Raw genomic sequence first — 19,586 nt, 5'->3', positions numbered from 1 at the left:
GTGCTGTAATTCCAGGGGATTGAACTAGGGCCGAATCAGCACTAAGCAAGGAAGCTGCATTTCTGAGTTACTCAAAAAAGACTGAGCCAGCCAAACAGTCTCCAGCATCTCCCTGGTACTCCTAGGTGACCTCACAGCTGATTCGGAGCCAAGGAAAATAATGAGCGATTGAAACAAATTGCACAGAAGGGTGACATAGGAAATTGCCTCCTGAAGGCAAATGAACAATATAGGATATACAGAAATGAAATAGCACAGATGACACTGTAGGTTTTTTCAGGTACAGTGTGTGAATATTTGGATTCTGATTATTCTTTCAAAGTAGCACAACTCACTGTTTTTCTTCTTCTTCAATAATTGTTTATTTTCCCTTTCTTGCAAATTAATGTAGACATTTTCAAGTACTGTACTACACGTTTAATCTAAAAGCTATACACTAATCAGTTCCTGGTGTAATTTTCTAGGTAGAAACAGCAGGATGTTGAAAAAGAAAATTGGGCGAGTTTTAGGTAAGCAGTTTTGCACCTTTGATTGTCTTAGGAACGGCTGGAATTTTTCCAGGCACTTAAAATTTTTCACATTAGTTATAATACAGCTATTCCACAAATTTGCTGGTTGCAATCCGGCCATGGAATGCACAGAATAGCTGTTGCCCTGCCCTCAGCCAAGTCGTATCTAGGCAAATAACAGCGCCACCAGTGTTATTTTATTTAATTTTATGAATTTATATACTGCCCTATACCCGGAGGTCTCAGGGCGGTTCACAGTGTTAGGAGGGCAGCTCTATGGATCACTTGCCCTATCAGCCGCCACTGTTTGGATGCTCTGCCATGGGACTGGCACACAATGAACTACCTCCTAGTGATAAGGCTGAGAGATAATGTATGTGGACAATGCTCGCTGAAGAATATATGCCTCTGTACACGTACTGACATAGGTCTCCATCAGACTGACATTGATGGCACACTGGCTCGGTGGCATGACAGATGCACAGGTCAACATCTATTGTGCTTCTAGGATGTAGGTGGATGTCAGGACGAGCAACACTGCCCATTCTGGGGTGTGTGTGTCCATCCATTTCTTATCCAGTGGTTCTAGTATAATCTAGGTTATTGTTTGAGGACATGTAGTCCCATGTAGGCTGTTGCATTCAACAGGGATGAATGGGAGTGTGCAGCTGAGATCCTCTTCTTGCCTCAACTGGAAAAGGAAGACCTTGCATTTTATCACTTTATCACAGCTGTTTCTATCAGTCAGCACTAGGCAAAGAAACTGCCTTAGGCAGTGGGTGTTAATTGGCAATCTGTGTCCTTCCTGTCATGAAGTGTTACTTTGAGGTATTACCAGCTTCTGCTAACACTTGAGTCCTTGAATAAAGGAAGCAAATATGCAAGAGGGTGTGTGTGTGTGGCAACTGCTTGACTCAACTGAGTTGTGTGTGTGTTTTCAATATAAGTAGTCGCCTCTGTTGTGCTTGGGGTTAATTTTGAAAGTGGGATTAGGGAGGCTTGTCGTGCCTGACCACAAACTGCAATTGCTAGTAACTGTGCTGCTTCCTGTCAAAGGTGCTGCACTAAGATTGTCGGAAGGACCTTTAAAAATATTTGATCATGCACCTGCAGCAGCAGGGTGTTGTGCAGAGAACAAGTAATTCAGTAGAGTTTCTCCATGCAGCTTTACAGTCTAAAGGAGCCTTCCACAACCTGGTTCCCTTCAGAGGTCATGGACTGTAACTCCCACTTTGTGATAGGAAGCACTCTGGCTTCAGTCCTGGGACTGAAAGGAGTTGTAGTCTAAGCATCTGCAAAGGCAGCAGGCTGAGGATAACCGGTCTAAAGCATGTTACATGAAGAAAATAAGGGAGAGAAGGTGAAGAGGAATTAAAGTAGAAAACAAGGGGCTGAGCCCAAGAGCAGAGAGAAAAAAGCAAGTTTGATTATAATTGTTTTCTGTAATTCTCTCCGGATATAATTCTTACATCTATGAGGATCTGAGCCTAATGCCCATCTTTGTAAATAACCTCAGATACAGAATGGCAGGAATCTAGAAATCTTTTGGCATAGTTATGGTTTTGCTTTTTGGTGTTTGCCATGGGGGCTCCTTTGGGAGGAAGAGCAGGATAAAAATGGAATAAATAAAATGAAATTAAAACTTTGGTTACCAAAGCTACTTCTTCCATGGTGTAGACAAGCCATGGAGCTTAGAGAAGGAATTCCATATTTTGTCTGTGTTCCTGTACCAGAGTCCTTTAGAGGAAAATCCTTAAAAATCCAGCAAGAGGCTAAAACCATGGGTAGGCAAACTAAGGCCCAGGGGCTGGATCGCCCGCGGATGGTCCTGTAATCAGCGTGTTTTTACATGAGTAGAATGTGTCTATTTATTTAAAATGCATCTCTGGGTTATTTTTGGGGCACAGGAATTCATTCCTCCCCCCAAAAAATATAGTTCAGCCCCCCACAAGGTCTGAGGGACAGTGGACCAGCCCCCTGCTGAAAAAGTTTGCTGACCCCTGGATAAAACTATAGATGTGGTGACCATTTGGAACAAATTTTGAACTCATTGAGGATGGCTAGTTTTGGTTCTGTCCAGGGTCTGCATATGAATGGAATGCCTGTCTGAGCAGGAGGGGAAGGGGGTTCTTTAAAGCCACTTCTCTGAAACTACTCAAAAGCCATTTTTGAACTGGATTAAGGTTTTTAATGAATGCTTGAAGGTTTACTCTCTGCAGGGAGCATCAAAGAGTACAAGAGGGTTCTTTGGTGGTTTACTGTTTCTTTATATAGGATTTTTTTTCCGGGGCTAGCTTTTCTTCCTTTTTTAAAAAATATGACCACAAGTTACATAAAACATGGATTACGGAGTCAACTTTTCATTTTCTTCTTTCTAAAATATAGTCTTGGGAAGTTACATATGACCCACCTAGTCTGGATTCATGTCCATGCTGGTAGAGAGGAGAAACCAGCCTTTCTACAGCAGTAAGTCGTAAGATAGTCTTCATGCATCGGATAACATCCAGCCCCTAGAATTTGGAGAATAGATTGACAGACCACGAGTCATTCATGTTTAATACCCTTCCTTAAAATCCTTACTTTTAGCTTTCTTTGGCAAATGTATTGATATCCAATCCACCTTTGACTCTCACTACATCCTTGGCTTCGCTTGCATCCTGTGGCAGTGAGGCCGCAGTCCAAATATCTGCGGTGTAATAAACATTTGTGCCGAGCACAAATTAATGCTATTGATCTTGGAGAGGGCTAGAGCTTGCTTCTGGTCTTTTCTCACTCTCGGACCTCTTGTTCTTCCTTCAGTTTTCAATTTAATTCCTCTTGTGTGGCTCTTGACCCCGCATAATCCAGAGTCCTTGGTTCTTGCCTGGATGTGGCTACAATTCCTCTACCCAAGAGTCCTCTATCCAAGCAACATATGCTATTTCTACAAAGCACATTCACCATGGAATTAGCATAGCTAATATGCAGAGGTTGCAACAGGTGCTCTAGTTCTGTCTTAGGTGCTGGAAGCAATGAGGCAGGTTGAAATCACTATCAAAGAGGAGACTTTTCCCACCAGGGCGAACTGTCTTCTCTCAGAGTACAGTAATGTATGCAAGAAATTAGTGATAATGACTGCATGCTGGACTCTATGCTCCAGACGACCAACATGCTCTGAACATGTTGTTGGAAATAAACATGTTTACTCGGAAGTAAACAACAACCTTGCTCCAAATTTCTACAATCATAAAACCATAGCATTGCAGGAGGCTTTGTAGATCTCCAGAACCGAGCGGTAAAGTTTAACATAAAATGTACCTATTTTACCTTTAAAATTTTCAGTCTTATTCCTTCCTTCCTTCCTTCCTTCTTTCTTTGCACTCAAGTTCCTTGGGAACAGGGATTGATTGTTAAACTAATTGTACCCCTGTGAGGAGGAGTGGGGTCTCCTAACAACTCTCAGCATCCTTAAACTACAGTTCCTGTGATTCTTGGAGGGAAACCATGATTGTTCAATGTGGGGTGATAGTGCTTTAAACATATAGTGCACATGGGGCCTCACAAAGTGACTTTTCCTCCTAACATGGGCCTACCTAGTAAAGTTGATCCTTGGTATATCTTAAACTTGATGTTTTGTCCGTAGTTTGCCCTGTTGCTGTAATTATTGATATTTACCACGCAGTGGTGCCTTTAGAAGAAAACATCACTGTGTGAGAATAACTTGGAAGTGGCAGCTCTGTAAACCAGATTACATTTGACTTATGTGGCTCCACAGGTGGAAAAGTTCAAGAAACCGGGCTGTGCGGTAATAATTGTAATCACATGAATGGCATGGAAGTCTGAATCCAACCTGAGCAAAATCTGAAACCTGATCCACTGTTCTGGCATGAGCTGGTCCATGGCTAATAGCAAAGCATTAATGGAAAAACTTTAATACAACATTTTAGAAGTGGGCATGATTGCAGAGGGCAACTATTTTGTCACGATGAAGGGATTTGTTTTTAGTTCATTCCAGGAGCGCCTCACAATGTTTTAATACTATAATTGCCAGTTTTCTCCTTTTCCACCTGCTAACAATGGAACAGTCCATTGTTAGGGAAGCCTTTGTTCTCCAGCATTAAATCTGTTCTCTGCTGAAAATTAGAGGGCAAATGGTGAACTGGTGTGGAACGCTGTGATACTTTTAAAACGTGCTTATTACAAGGAATTACTCAGTATCGATAAGCACATTCTGTCACCGTTTGGGTACCTGATGGTTGCATTCAAAGGATCACCTGAAAAAAGCTGGTTTCTCCCCCTACACAAAAAAGAGAGAGAGAATTATCCATACTTGGAATTAATTCTCACGGGAGCTTGGTAAGATGTGAAAACAAGCCCTTTTGAATGGCTTGACATAAATGAAAGTGTAAACGAAAAGCATTTTATTCAGTTTTCGAGGCAGTCTTTTGGGAGTCAGTGTGCCACGTGGTCTGGAACCAAATGTTATGGATAGCAGATCAGAACAAGGAGCACTGTGAATGCTGAACAAAAAAGGAAAGGAAAGGGAAAGAATGGCCCAGCCTAAGCTGGAACAGCTGAAAAGCAAGGAAACAACGAGTCTTCTCATGAAAAGCAAATAGCCAGGGAGAAGCCACCTTCAAAAACAATGTTGCCTGAGCTGCATATAACTCGCTTTTTCTTTAATTGCACATTTTACTTATCTAGTCCTCTTGCTTCTCGATCTCGATGGCAATGCCTTCGTTTTTACCCACCTGTTTTCTGCATATTCTAAAATAATTTAACTTAGCTGATGTGATGAAGGCTGAGGGGCGGGGGGCGGGTGCTGTGTTGCTCTCGGGCTGCTGCCTGTTTGGTTGCCTGCCAAGAGAGCGCAGTGGGGCTTGCTTCAGTAGCATTTCGTTTCAAGCGGAGAAAAGTTGCCTTTGCTCTCAGACAAAGCAGAAGGGAATCCGTAAAAGGACTGCGCATAGGCAAGGGATATGAGAGGGAGAGGGAGATTTCTTCTTCAGCTGCTTATTTAATTTGACACTGTCCTCGGACATAAGGTCATTTTATTGCCGGCCTGATGCCTGCCAAACTGAGGAAGTCACCTTTTAAGGAAAGAGCTGGACCGTACTGTCTAGTTGTAAATGCTATATTGAATGAAGGCCATAGCTTGGAATATCTAGAGAGTAGTTCTTTGTGCCACAGTTTTCACTCTGCCAAAGCACTTTCCATAATCAGACCTAAGGCATGTTTACATTCCTGTTGTCTTTGGTACTGGGCACATTCTCTCGCTCTATGCTCCCTCTCTGTGCAGTACACATCCATCTTTCAAACATGCATATCTGTGGTGCTCAGGCTAACTCTGTCTCATAATAATAATAATAATAATAATAATAATAATAATAATAATATTTGTACCCCGTCCATCTGACTGGGTTGCCCCAGCCACTGTGGGCTGCTTCCAATATATATAAAAACATAATAAATCATTAATCATTTTTTTAAAAAAAAAACCTTCCCTATGCAGGGCTGCCTTCAGATATCTCCTAAAGGTTGCTATAGTTGCATATCTCGTTGACCTCTGATGGGGTGGGCCAACTAAAGGCCCATCGAAGAGGTGGACATCACCTTTTCTACAGTGTACCTTGGTGGTCCTGTGTTCTACTTGACAGTGGACAGTGCTCTATTTTGAGGGCTGTCAGGGGACAGCTGTTATTGAAGGGCTGTCTGGTTGAAGGCTAGTTTAAAAAGAAAGAACCCCAAGGAGGGACAGCAGGAATTGGCCATCGGTTGCTTTCACCTGAAGAGAAGACTGAGCAGGCACACAGGTCACAGTTCCCCCTGCAACAGTGAGATTGAATGGGTGGAATTCAACATTGCGCTCTTCCACTCGTTCCATTTGTGCAAGCATTCCAGCTTGCCAGAAGGAAAGATTCCCCCCACTCCTCTCCCTGCCCCATGCACTGTTCCAGGGTTCTCCTGACCCCACCCAGAGCCAATGGAGTTTGCATAAATGTGTACATTAGTCAAAACTGCATTCAGAAATATGCTTATTGGGATAAATTCACCCTAAAACGCTGAAGAATTTTAACGAGGTTTCTAAAGATTCACAAATTACTGCAAGAATATAGAGAACTGAATTTAAGACAGGAAAGTGAGAAACTAAGAAGGCTGAAATCAACAGAGCCTTCCACCCCTGGCGAGGATTGTAATTGTATTTAGAACTGTATCCTTGAAGAAGAATATTCTTTGACGCGTGATCAGACTTTTTCCCCAGTAGAATATTTCAGTCTTTGGTGCTTTCCATATAAGATGCTACAGTAAGTGCTCAGGTTCACAAAAGAAAATAGTGTATTCAAGGTTTATGTGATGTCAGACATAAGCTAATGAGATAATTTGTCTGGGAAATGCTCAATAGCCTTGTAGAAATTTCCAAATATTTGGTCACAGCAGCCTTGTGTGAGAGGAACGGTATCTCACAAGAAGCATCGAGGTTCTTGGTCCCTCTTCTGTCAGTTTATTTCCTTCATTCATCTGGGAAATGTTTTGGTATTACATTGTTAATATCGGCCTTGATAAAAAAACGTTGTGTAAAAGACAAGTGGGCCCCGTTAGACAAGGGGTGGGTAATACTCGCCCCCCTCAGGTCTGTGTGCTGGGACTGGGTGGGGCCAGATCCAAACATGGAGCGGAGTAAGAGAAAGATGGGGGAAGGGCGGGAGTCATCCCACACTCTTTCCTTCTTATTCACACACAATCCATACAACTATTCACACACACACAAGCATGCACCCCAGTCACCCATTCATTCTCTCTTTCTCACATACCTTTCACCCTCATTGTTTCATTCACACACAGCATTCCATCACTATCCACCCCCCCCCCCCACAAAGACATACATACACTTTTTAAAGTTTAGGCTAGTGTCCTGTTTCTAACAACAGCCACTTCAACCCTTTCAGGGCTATTTGCATAGCAGGAATTCATTTGTTGTGGATGATGTGGAAGAAGGTCCACTATTCTGCATGTTCCTTTTTATTTGGTGCATTAAACACACACACACACAGAGCAGAGACATATTTGTGGCGTCCTGGATGAGTCATCATTCCTCTCTATAGCTTAGTTTATTAGAGTTCTTAAACTCCTATGTCTCAAAGCGACTCAAGGCATCTTACAGCAGATTAAAACAGACAAAAGTTAAAACAAGGCAGCAGTATAAAACAGTATCAACAACGTCTTAGTATCACAACCAGACAAAACAACAGAGATAATCTGTGCTCAAAAGAGGCATAAAAGCAGCCGTCTGATCCCAACAAACGCCTGGGAGTAGAGGAACGTCTTGACCTAGTGCCGAAAAGATGTCTGAGGTTGTTGTTTACTTGGATAAGAACTTAGGATGATCCCTGCTGGATCAGAACAAAAGTTTATCTAGTCCAGCATTCTGTTCCCACAGCTGCCAATCAGATGCATGTCCTGTGGGAAACCTGCAAGCAAGACCTGAGCGCAACTCTGCTCTTCCCAGTTGCAGTCTATAGCAACTGGTATTCAGAGTCATACTGCCTTGGACAAGGGACGGCATGGCTAGTAATGATAGCCTTATCCTCCATGGATTTTTCTAATCTTCTTTTAAAGCTATCCATGTTGGTGGCCATGGATGTTGTGGGAGTAAATTCCATACTTTAACCATGTGCTGTGTGAAGTATTTTGTCTGTCCATAATCCTTCATCTTCACTGGATGACCCTGAGTTCTGGTATCATGAGAGAGAAAGAAAAATGCCTCCTTTGCCACTTTCTACAAACCTTGCATAATTTTAGACACCTTATCTCCCCCCGCCCCCGCACCAGTGCCTTTTATTTAAACATCCCTTCACTGAGGCTATCTCCTAAAACCCCAGCCCTATGGGTGATTTCTTGGAAACATGTCAGTGTGTTCAGTGAGGCTTCCTGCCACATGAGGGCCAAACTACACGATGCAAGAGCATTTGGGGGGGGGGGATAGCTTCATAGAATCATAGAGTTGGAAGGGACTTCAAGGGTCATCTAGTCCAACCCCCTACAATGCAGGAGTCTCAACTAAAGCATCCATGACAGATGGCCATCCAACCTTTGCTTAAAAACCTCCAAGGAGGGAGAGTCTGCAACCTCCTAAGGGAGTCCATTTCATTGTCAAACAGCTCTAACTGTCAGAAAGTTCTTCCTGATGTTTTGTTGGAATCTCCTTGTAGCTTGAATTCATTGATACGAGTCGTGCACTCCAGAGTAGCAGAAAACAAGCTTGCTCCATCTTCCATGTGACAGCTCTTTAGATACTGGAAGACGGCTATCATATCTCTTCTTAGTCTCCTCTTTACCAGGCTAAATGTACCCAACTCTCTCAGCCGTTTCTCATACGGTTTGGTTTCCAGACCCTTGATCACCTTGGTTGCCCCTCCTCTGCACACGTTCCAGCTTGTCAACATCCTTCTTAAATTGTGGTGCCCAGAATGGGATACAGCACACCAGGTGTGGTCTAACCAAGGCGGAATAGGGTGGTACTATTACTTCCCTTGATCTGGAATTATAATTCTGTGATGCAGCCTAGAATAGCATTACCTTTTTTTTTTTTTTTTTTTTTTTTTGGCTTGCTGAACAGTAGGTCGGCAGTTCGAATCCCCATGACGGGGTGAGCTCCCATTGTTTGGTCCCTGTTCCTACCAGCCTAGGAGTTCAAAAGCACATTTAAAAAAAAGTGCAAGTAGATAAATAGGTACCGCTCTGGCAGGAAGGTAAATGGCATTTCCGTGTGCTGCTCTGGTTCGCCAGAAGTGGCTTAGTCATGCTGGCCACATGACCCGGAAGCTGTATGCTGGCTCCCTCGGCCAATAAAGCGAGATGAGCGCCGCAACCCCAGAGTCAGTCACGACTGGACCTAATGGTCAGGGGTCCCTTTACCTAATTGAGAGTAGAGACACAACAAGCAGGAAGGGTTAAGCATCCCCTCTCCAAGCTGATACATTAATTCCAAATTCTACCCCTGCCAAACAGCAAGCTTTTATTCCATGGGTATATATTACCATGTGCATTTTTGGTCCTAGTGTACATCGGAGTTCAGCCTTGGTACAGAGGTTGCCGTTTAGTTAATCAATCTCCGCCGGCATCCTTCTCCTGCCTGCGAAAGAGCACTGGGTGCTGTTTCTTTAAAACACTACTGATTACATCTGACCCTTGAAGCAGCGCTGACACAGTTTTCTCAAGGTTTTGTACACAGAGCTACAGGAGTGTTGTTTCAGGCTGACAGATATATGTATTTTTACTCGCAGCTCTTTGCTCAGGAGTCCCAGATGTTTGTGCCACTTTTAACTTGACCTAAGGTCCTTTTGTGGCGCGCTCGCCTTCTGAAGACTAACCCAGATCCCAGCTTGGCCCATATGGCCGCATTTGTACAGCTGACAGACTCCAGAGCGGTTTTTGCCTGCACCTGGCTATCATCGCTATGGACAATGGGTGCGGGGAGGTGGAGCAGGGAGGGGGGAGTGAAGCAAAAGCAGGATGACTAATTCTCAGGGTGTTAAATGAAACAGCTGCACAAAGTGCAAAAGGGAAGGGGGGGGCAGGAATCAGGAATTTAAGTGGGCTTTAAATTCCAAAGAGCAACTTGCTTTGCTTTCCTGTCCACCATGTGGTTCTTCCCTGTTCATGCTGTGTGCTCAGCAGTATGCTGGGGCAAGAGACTTCCAATAAATCCAGCCTTACCAAGTTTGATCCAGGCAGTTTGAGCTGGTGCCGTTTTTCTCACTAGCAAAGAAAAACAGGCCGAAGACTGGATGAAGGGCACTGGGCTAGTGACATACTGGCAACTCAAAGGGAAATGTCTCAGGCCTTGCATCTGTACACACAGGCAGGGGAGTTTGCAGTAGTTTGAGGCTAGCTGGATTAGTGCTGTGAGAAACCATGGTGGAAAAGTAGCAGCTGGACCAGCACTGAAAACTTTTGCCGGGCTTGCAACCAAGGAAATCCATCCTATAATTATAAAGTTCCTGGTACTATTTTCAGCTATGTAGAATTGGATTACCCTTTCGCTTGCTGTGTGTGTTGAACATCGACTCTTGTTGGTACATTCTGTTCAATATAGGGTTTGTCAGATTTATTTATTATTATTATTTTTTTTAAAAAGGGAATTCAAACTATTAATTTTAAAGATGGACATAGTTGTTTTGCCAAAGCATGAGTGAAGTGACATTCTTTCCGGAATCAAAGTTTTGTGATGTTTTTGGCCTTGCCTTAGTTTCTACTTGAGGACCATTATTGATATTTATTTCTTCAGTTATAAGCATTTCTTTCCTTTAGCTCATTTTGAGGGAAGCCTGCTTTTGTTTCTTGCTGCATGGAGTTTTTGTTTCTTGGCAAGGAGTTCTACAGGGCAAGGTCTGCCACACTGCCGAGCCCAAAATGCCCAATCAGGAAATCTCAGTGATCTTTGTGAAGCTCAGGAGGGAAGAATGAATCCTGCCCTTCACTGCAATCTTCATGAAGATCAACCGCCACCCTGCCCAGGCCTGCAATTTGAGAGAAGCTCCAGTTATTATTTTTCAAATCCGATAGCTTTGTGTTTGTGTGTACACACACACACACACACACACACACACACGTATGAACGGAGATGTATGTGTGTATGACAGCGTCAGTGGCCTCGCCCCCCCCTTTTTATATAGCTCAGTTGGATGAGGGACTGGGGACCTCGTCCTGCAAAATGTCCCCTGTCCTTGACTTAGAGCATTATGAACTCTTGTGAAACTGGTTTGGCCAGAGCTGGTGGTGAGACCCCAAAAATGTGCATGAGGATTCTGCTGGTGACTACAACCCTGCAGTATGGCTTTCTGTTCTTTTTGAGCGCCACTGTACAACGAAAAAAATGGAAGGCTTTTTTTTAAAAAAAGACAAGAGTGGCCTATTTTTAAAATGGGCCACAGTCACTGACTTGACCTAATTGCATCAGCACATTCTTGAGGCTGACTCTCTCTGCTCTGTGAAGCGCTTGCATCTAGTTCCTCCGCTGAATGCTAAACTTGCTAGACTAATTTCCTCGGGCAATTCTGGCCTTCATACCAGTAGAGGCCATGACCAAGATGACAATTTCCTCAATGGGGATCATCTCCCCATGCAGGGGAAAAAAATGTGTTTTTTGTCTTTCCCTGTGTCTACTTCCAAGTCATTATGCTTGCAAATAATAATAATAATAATAAAAATTCAGGCTGCAATGCAAGAGATTTCAGAGCACATCCCACCCCCCTTCTACATGGAGACTGATATTTTGGTATGAAATCATAATGACGGAAGTGGCTCTGAGACAGGTTATTATTTTGTAAAATAGCTTCAGTGTTATGCTATGACAAATGTTCAGTCTGGGAAAGCTTATCACCTTGCCTAACGGAAAGATCCCCCCTCTTCTCCCCTTCATGTACTGTTCCTGATGCCACCCAGAGCCAATTTTGGGAGAAACAGGGAGAGCACAACGTGCGCAATCGGGGAGGGGGGAGCCTCATTCTTGTCATCAGTAGCTTTTTAAAAATTTTGGTGAGAGCCTTATTTACTTTTGTACATTTCACTGGTGAAGCAGTGAGATTTTGGAAGTTTTGCCAGTGGATTTCTTCCATTGTTATTATTTTTGAAAAGTGGACTACCCATTGGTAGATTCGGTGGTGTAAAACGTACATGTCGTCATGACTCTGAGCTACAGTGTTGTGGGAGCATTTCGTGTTTCCATGCCCTACTCCTACGTGGATTGAATGGGGAGCTTGTAGTGAATGCACAAGAGCCAGAGTGCAAGAACCTGCTAGGTAGGAACTTCCCAATTCCTCTCCACCAATCCATGAAGGAGACAGACTGGGGATGATGTTGAGCTCCCATCCTGCTGGGGACCTGGCAAGGCAATCTTCTGGCTTTTTCCAAGGCCCTGTCTTGAAGGTTCATGGAGGATAGTTCTACTTCTCTACTGTGGGCTCTGCTGGCTTAGACTCTCCTTGTTCCCAGTGGCTTTTCATACTGGGCAGGGGATAGAAAACCTTTCCAGTATGCCTTTAGCTTTTAGCGAACACCAATGATGTGCTGTTTTGTCCATTCATTCATTTATTATTATTATTATTATTATTATTATTATTATTCAGACATCTGCTTCTTGGCCACAATGAAAATGTACCAGGAGATTTTAAAGGGATGGGGTGCAGTGAGCTTGCATGCCTCTGAAGAGCATAGAGTGAAGAAAATTAAATTACGCATGCGCACTGATGTTACTGACGTTGATTTAAGGAAGAAAGTATGAATTGTGCATTCCTTACACTGCACAGTCTTATCATTCCTCCATTGGATGGGCTTCAAAGCTGGGCTTAGAGTTTTAATGGAAAGATTTGTCTTCCTGCCCCCCTCTCTCAAGAAAATGAAGGAAGGCTCTTAAATAAAGCCTTGTCTTGTTCCATGTTTGGCAGCCAGGCACATTTGCAGTCGTAACAGCCGGGGGTGGGGGGTGGGATGAGATGGGAGAGTAACCAAACCCCCATCTACTGATCACAGGAACTGGCTAGCTGATCCTTTGATATCAGGCTACAAGAGGACAAAACAGTGTGACATGGGACACTTCCTGTCCCGAATGGGGGCAGTGATACTGGACACCTGAAACAACAAGTGCACAAAAGGTTCATAGTCCTGGTCCAGGAATGTCCTATCTGGGCTGAAGTTGTTTCTCCCGGAACCTGCATCAAGGAATCAAGTCCTGCACATAGATGTGGGAGAGAGGAATTTTTCCCCTAAGCAAAATGAATTGAGGTGGACCTGACTGGAATTTTTGCATCACAATCAGAAGATTGCTGAAGGCAAGGGTAGGGAGGCCGGATTTGTGGCTTGTAGGAGCAGAGTGACATTTTTGTCTTTCCAAAAGGAAAGGAAATGGAAGGAAAACCAGATAAAAGATAAGAGTTTTGACTTCTTGTATCTGATAGATAATAGAACAGATAATAGAATTATAGAGTGGGAAGAGACTTTTTAAAAACTGCTGGCTTGTTTCAAGAAGTTTGTCACTTTTGATTGAATTAAAAAATGCATTGAAAAGCACCAACAATGATTTTTGCCCTTATTTGTACATGTGGAACAGAGACATATGCTGATAGCTTCTCCAAAATGAGGGCCTTGAAATTTTGCTGAGAAATGTAATACGGACACAGGTGGCGCTGTGGTCTAAACCACTGAGCCCTAGGGCTTTCCGATCGGAAGGTTGGCGGTTCGAATCCCCGCGACGGGGTGAGCTCCCGTTGCTCGGTCCCTGCTCCTGCCAACCTAGCAGTTCAAAAGCACGCCAAAAAGTGCAAGTAGATAAATAGGTACTGCTCCGGCGGGAAGGTAAACGGCGTTTCCATGTGCTGCTCTGGTTCGCCAGAAGCGGCTTAGTCCTGTTGGCCACATGACCCAGAAGCTGTACGCCGGCTCCCTCAGCCAATAAAGCAAGATGAGCACCGCAACCCCAGAGTCATCCGTGGCTGGACCTAATGGTCAGGGGTCCCTTTACCTTTAAGCACACTTGCTCTAGAGTAGGTCCTATTGAAATTAAGTGGACAGTTCTGAAGAAACCTGGATCAAAATGGGATGTACAAGTAATTCATGAAAGTTTACATTCCTGATTATTTTACTTGTTTATGAATGTTTATAACCTGCTTTCCATTTGACATCTTCAAAGTGTTTTGCAACAGTGGACAGTGGACTGAGCAGGCACACACAGTCTACCTAATCACAGGATGGATCTAGACACCTCAAAGAAGCGTTTTAGTTAAACTTGTTTTAAACTTTGTATGAGAAATCGGGTTAGCAAAAACAGAACTCCACAGCACCATCTGGTGTCACAGTATTAGAATGCATAAACCACGCATATACAAAGCGCTTTTTCTTTGTCAGTGTAGCTAAGTCCACAGTCTCCCCACCATGGTGAGATGGGCTGCGTTACTATTTCAGTAGTGACTATTTCTAAATTTCCATCTATACAGGGAAGAATTCAACGCCATGCTCTTCTGATCATCCCATCAGCGCAAGCATTTCTGCTTACCAGAGGGGAAAGCATTTATGCTGCCTTCCTCTAGAGTGCCAGTGAATTGGATCCAGGCCATAAATTGGCCTATGCAAATTTTATGCAGATTTAGGCGCTCTCTCTCTCTCTCTCTCTCTCTCTCTCTCTCTCTCTGTGTGTGTGTGTAGTGTAAGTGATCACCCTAGCAAATCTGCATAGGAGCAGCCTGCAGATCCTATAAAGGAATACAGTGGTACCTCGGGTTGCATACGCTTCAGGTTACATACGCTTCAGGTTAACCCAGAAATATTACCTCGGGTTAAGAACTTTGCTTCAGGATGAGAACAGAAATCGGGCTCCGGCGGTGCGGCAGCAGCAGGAGGCCCCATTAGCTAAAGTGGTGCTTCAGGTTAAGAACAATTTCAGGTTAAGAACAGACCTCCAGAATGAGTTAAGTTCTTAACCCGAGGTACCACTGTAGTGGCAACTCCAGTTTTTCAGTAGCTGGAAGAACATAAACAACAGAGAAAATTCTTTTAACCTCTAGAAGTGGGATGATTACCTCTCCCCCTCCCTCTCTCCATAGATCTGTTCTCCCTTGAACTGCAGTGACTTCAAGAAATACAATAGGATGGGGATAGGAGAAGAAGATGGCATGCTGGTTTCCCCCCTCCCTGTTGACATCCAAAGGCATCTGAGGAGCATGAGGTCTTTCCTGTTTCTAAGAAAACAGTTTCCCAGGAGGACACCTGAAACAACAACCGCCTTCTTCTCTTCTCTCTGTATCTTTGGTGAGAGTCACAAATCACCTCCCCCTCCTTTTATATCCCTCTCATTTATCAAGTCAGTTTTGTGTTTTGCTTTGTTTTCATTCCTCTGTGCCAGAACAAATCTCTGTGAGAGGCAGGTGCCAGGAAGTGCAGTAATCAGAGGAATGTGTTTCTAACTTTAGTTCTTTCAACTGCAGTGACAATTACTGTGTTATTTTATTTAAATAAACACAAGTCTTTTACTGGAAATGTGAATTAGCTTCTGTATCAGGAGCTGCGCGGTGGAAAGAGGTGTGTCGGTAGACACTTGCTGCTGAATGGTGGAACTGTGGCAGAGAATATCAGCGTTCCCCTTCCATTCTGGATGGCCCAAATGCCACAAGGAGAAGATCGCACCATTGTTCTCTTGTCAATGACATTGGGGACACAATAAGTTCTCCTGGGTGAGCCCCATTGGGTCAAATACAGTTGTGGCTATGGAGGAGCAATTAAGCAATCTTAAATAAATGGACAACTAGAATTCAGCAATTCTGGATATGTAATCTTAGTTTTTATTAACGAGTTTCATTTCCCTAACTGGAAGAAATGGGGGGGGGGCAAGAAAATGATGTGGATTATGTGCTTGGTGAGATAATTAGCATCCTTTGGTGCAAATGTTCAAGGTCTGCCCATGTATTAAGAATTGCTGTAGAGTAGAGTCCCTTCCCCAAGTCCTTTAGCAAAGGTATGTCATGCATTCAAAAAGGAAAGGTGGTGGTGCACCCAACTTTGGAATGTCCTCACTAGAGAGACATATGTAGCACCAACATTACAGAGCCAAGTGAAGAGCCAGACATTTTAGATTATTTGTGCAGTTGACATCGCCTTACTATTTAGTTTTAAATCTTTTTTTAGTCTGTCTCTTATCTTGATGTGTGTTTTATGTTTGTTGTTGGTGTTTGCTTTTTGGTGTACATGGTGTTGTGACTAACTTTATTCACACTTTTGCACACTATCCTGGAATCTTTAGATGAAGAGTAGGTATGAAATATTTCCACCAGGCTCTTTTGATTTTGATTTCTCATTCTGCCTGGTCAAGAAGTTCAGAAGCACCCTTTGATATTCAGTAGAAGCGCCCATGTTCAATAGTGGTTGCCTCACTTAAGGGTACTTTGATGTCTTAACCAGGGCTGAACCAAGACATTTTGCTACTTTTGACGGCATGCAGAAGGCATCAGGCCACACTGGCAGCTGCATCAGCATTGGGGCAGCATCCTTCACCACACCTGAGGGCAGCAGGCCAATTTAGGGGGTCATGTGACACACAGAGCTCTGTCCTCTATCATCTTGTCACCTCTCCACTTGGTGCCTGCTCAGTATCTGCTTAAACAAACACCACAGTGTAGTGGTGGCAGCACCAGCATGCATTGGCTGAGCAGAACAACACATTCACAAGCAAGTTGGCTGCTGGAGTGTGAGGCCCAGACAGGCCTCTTTGCCTGCTCAATGAGTCAGGGGCCTTTCCCAGTGGCACCATAAGTGACATGTTGGAAGAAGACAGTCAGGACTGGAGGGACAACCAGACAGCCAAGGCCAGCAAGCAAGCTTATTGGCCTAGGTGCTGATTCCCTCAGCATCTACAGTGATACCTTGGTTCTTGAACGGCTTGGCTCTCGAACAAATTGACTCCCGAACACTGCAAACCTGGAAGTGAGTGTTTGCGAACGTTTTTCGGAAGCCGAACGTCTGACGCGGCTTCTGCGGCTTCCAGTTGAGTGCAGGAAGCTCCTGCGGCCAATCGGAAGCCACGCCTTTTGTTTTCGAACCGTTTCGGGAATCGAACAGTCTCTGAGAACAGATTAAGTTCCAGAACCAAGGTACCACTGTACTGGCTCCTTCTGCCTAGTGGTAAGGCTGGCTTTGGATTGCTAGTTGATTATGAAATTGTTTCCTTTCCCTGCCCTGTCAGCCGCATGTTGACAGGTAGAAATCCAGCCTTTCTCAGCAGGAAGATGAAGTGCTTATACTGGGAAAGTGCTTCTGTTAATTTATGCCTGTTGTAAGAGGTTAAAGGCACAGGCTCTTTGCCAAAAGAGAACAGCAAACTCTATTTGGAAATGTTGTCTAATTAGACCCTTGTGTGTCATGGGAAGACTGCCCTATCTGGAGCATCAGACAGGAAGCATGATTAGATGGGAGTGTGAGCCTGTACTGCTATTGACTTCATCACTGTGGTGTTTAGGATTGCAATTTTTCTTTCTTTCTGTTTTTTTTTTTTTTTTTAAAGAATTCTGGCAGGGTTTCTGTGCCATTTAACAGCTGCATAGCCATCAGAGATTCAGCAGCTGAATGAAGCTTTTCCTGACTTGGAGATGCAGTCATGGGAAAAGCGTTGGCTGCTGAATTTATACTTGCCATGCAGCTGTTAAAGGTACAGGAGCCTTGCCAGATACAAAAGTGGCAACTTTAATTGCATTTGGTCTTTATAAAATATGGAGGGTGGTCTGCAGTTAGTAGTGTACGGTCACACATTTCACTTAAGCACTATGGGCTGCTTTTATGCACATTACATAATATAGAGACCAAGTCCTTCAGGCTGCAAGTTTCTTTTCAGTCTCTATGCACATGTACTTGTAAAACTTGTTGAACTCTGTGGGCTTGCTTCTGAGTAAACAAGCGTAGGACTGGACTCCAAAAATGAAGATGAAGGTCAATGACTTTAATGGAAAAGTCACTGGAAATCCAGCCAAATGGGCGGGGTATAAATAATAAAATTCTTATTATTATTAATGGTTCTAACCAAGAACAGGATTACCTGTTCTCCCCTGATCAGGTGGCATGGCTAATTTTGTGACAGGCCTAACATTTGGGCCAGACACAATGGGGATGGTTTCGTGCCCACGCCACCCAGGTATGTTTCACCCATTCATAATGCTAGTCGACCCCACCAGCATTCTGCATCTTCTTCGGTTGCTAGGAAACGAGACAATGTGAAATGCTCAGTCATTACAGATGGGGAAGCTTTCCTGTAATTATTATATAATTTCCCACCTGGCTACTGCATCCTTTTCACCAAGCATGCTGTTGCCACTTCCTCCTCATGATTATTTTATCTATTACTTCTATTGCCCCTTTTATTGTGCTTGGCAACCAAGGAGGGAAGTTAAAATGTATGGGGGAAGAAGCCCCACTGAGAGATGCTTTCAGTCTAAATTAGACTGACAGTAGTATGCTGAAAGCCATAGCTCAATGACAGATGGGGAGGTGGGTGGATTTGGGAAGGCACGGACAGAAAACAATGAAAAAGGGATGTTGGTCTCAGTTAAGCTTGGTTTAGACTCTGAAAAGCAGTTCTATGTTTCACAGTAGCTAAAAAGGAAACAGACTCATCGTAAGCAGAAAAGGAATTGTAAGTTGCTAGGAAGAAAGTAAAAGTTTCCTTGTTCTCAGATAAAAGTAAGGGCTCCCAATTAATGCTCTCTGCTTTGTTAAACTAGATATATGAGCTGTGTCAGAGTATGGAATGATGGTACATTTTTTTGTTTTACACTGTAACCTGCCTTGATAACATTAGGCTGTTTAAGCAGGGTACGTGCAGGTGTTTGCATATTCATATTCAAGATTTATATGCAGACCTTCAGTGGAGTTTTGAGGGTAAGTTTACAAAAACATGATAAATACAAAAATAAAACAAAATAACATGTTAAATGTGTGTGTGTGTAAAATACAGTACACACATGCCCACACTACCCTAAGTAAGAGATGGGGTGGGGCTCCTGGGTGCTTGATGAAGTGCTACCCATGTGACGCTCTTTGGTGCTCTCATGCTTATGAGTGACTCTGATTCTTCATTTTGCTAATTGATACTATTATTGATCTTGCCCTGCTCGAGGAAGAGGCAGGCTGGGCAAAGTAGGTCTGACCTAGATTTGCCCCTCAGAGTACTCCAGGCAGCATCAACATGGGCTGGGGACACAGGGCAAGGGATGGTGGTTCATAGGATGACAATCCTACTCACCTGGAAGCACTTTTGTCTTGGGGATGGGCCTGGAAGGACCTGCATATGTTGCTGGGACATTGAATGGGGATGATGTTGGTGTACTACTCTCCTTACTGTCCAACTGCTCAGTGTATAGAGCACAGCATACCCCTGGTTTGGTCTTTGTAGCTTGGGAGGACTCTTAGCTGCATCACTCACTGAAGGCAGTGCTGTTTCCCAGCTTTGGCTTGTATGCCAGATGTGTACGTTTCTGAACAAGGATAGCTTGGCCACAGTGATGCAACCTTTGGTAACCCAGCTCACTGCCAATTCCAGGCGCTGACCAGGTCAGCACTTCC

At 43.8% G+C, this 19,586-nt stretch overlaps 1 long non-coding RNA gene across 3 annotated transcripts in view; it reads left to right on the top strand.

Moving 5' to 3' along the window:
- Positions 1-15,455, top strand: part of LOC308472429 — a 33,351-nt gene extending 17,896 nt beyond the window's left edge. For 2 of the 3 annotated variants that reach the window (XR_013983506.1, XR_013983507.1), the window contains exons 3-4: positions 465-509; positions 15,086-15,455. This is a non-coding gene — a long non-coding RNA (uncharacterized lncRNA). The remainder of the gene's footprint in view (positions 1-464; positions 510-15,085) is intronic. The other variant, XR_013983508.1, reaches the window with a different exon arrangement.
- Positions 15,456-19,586: the final 4,131 nt, after the last annotated feature.

This window comes from Podarcis pityusensis, assembly GCF_964106645.2.
Source record: "Podarcis pityusensis genome assembly, chromosome: 2".
Classification (NCBI taxonomy): domain Eukaryota; kingdom Metazoa; phylum Chordata; class Lepidosauria; order Squamata; family Lacertidae; genus Podarcis; species Podarcis pityusensis.
This window is presented reverse-complemented; position numbering and strand designations above follow the sequence as displayed.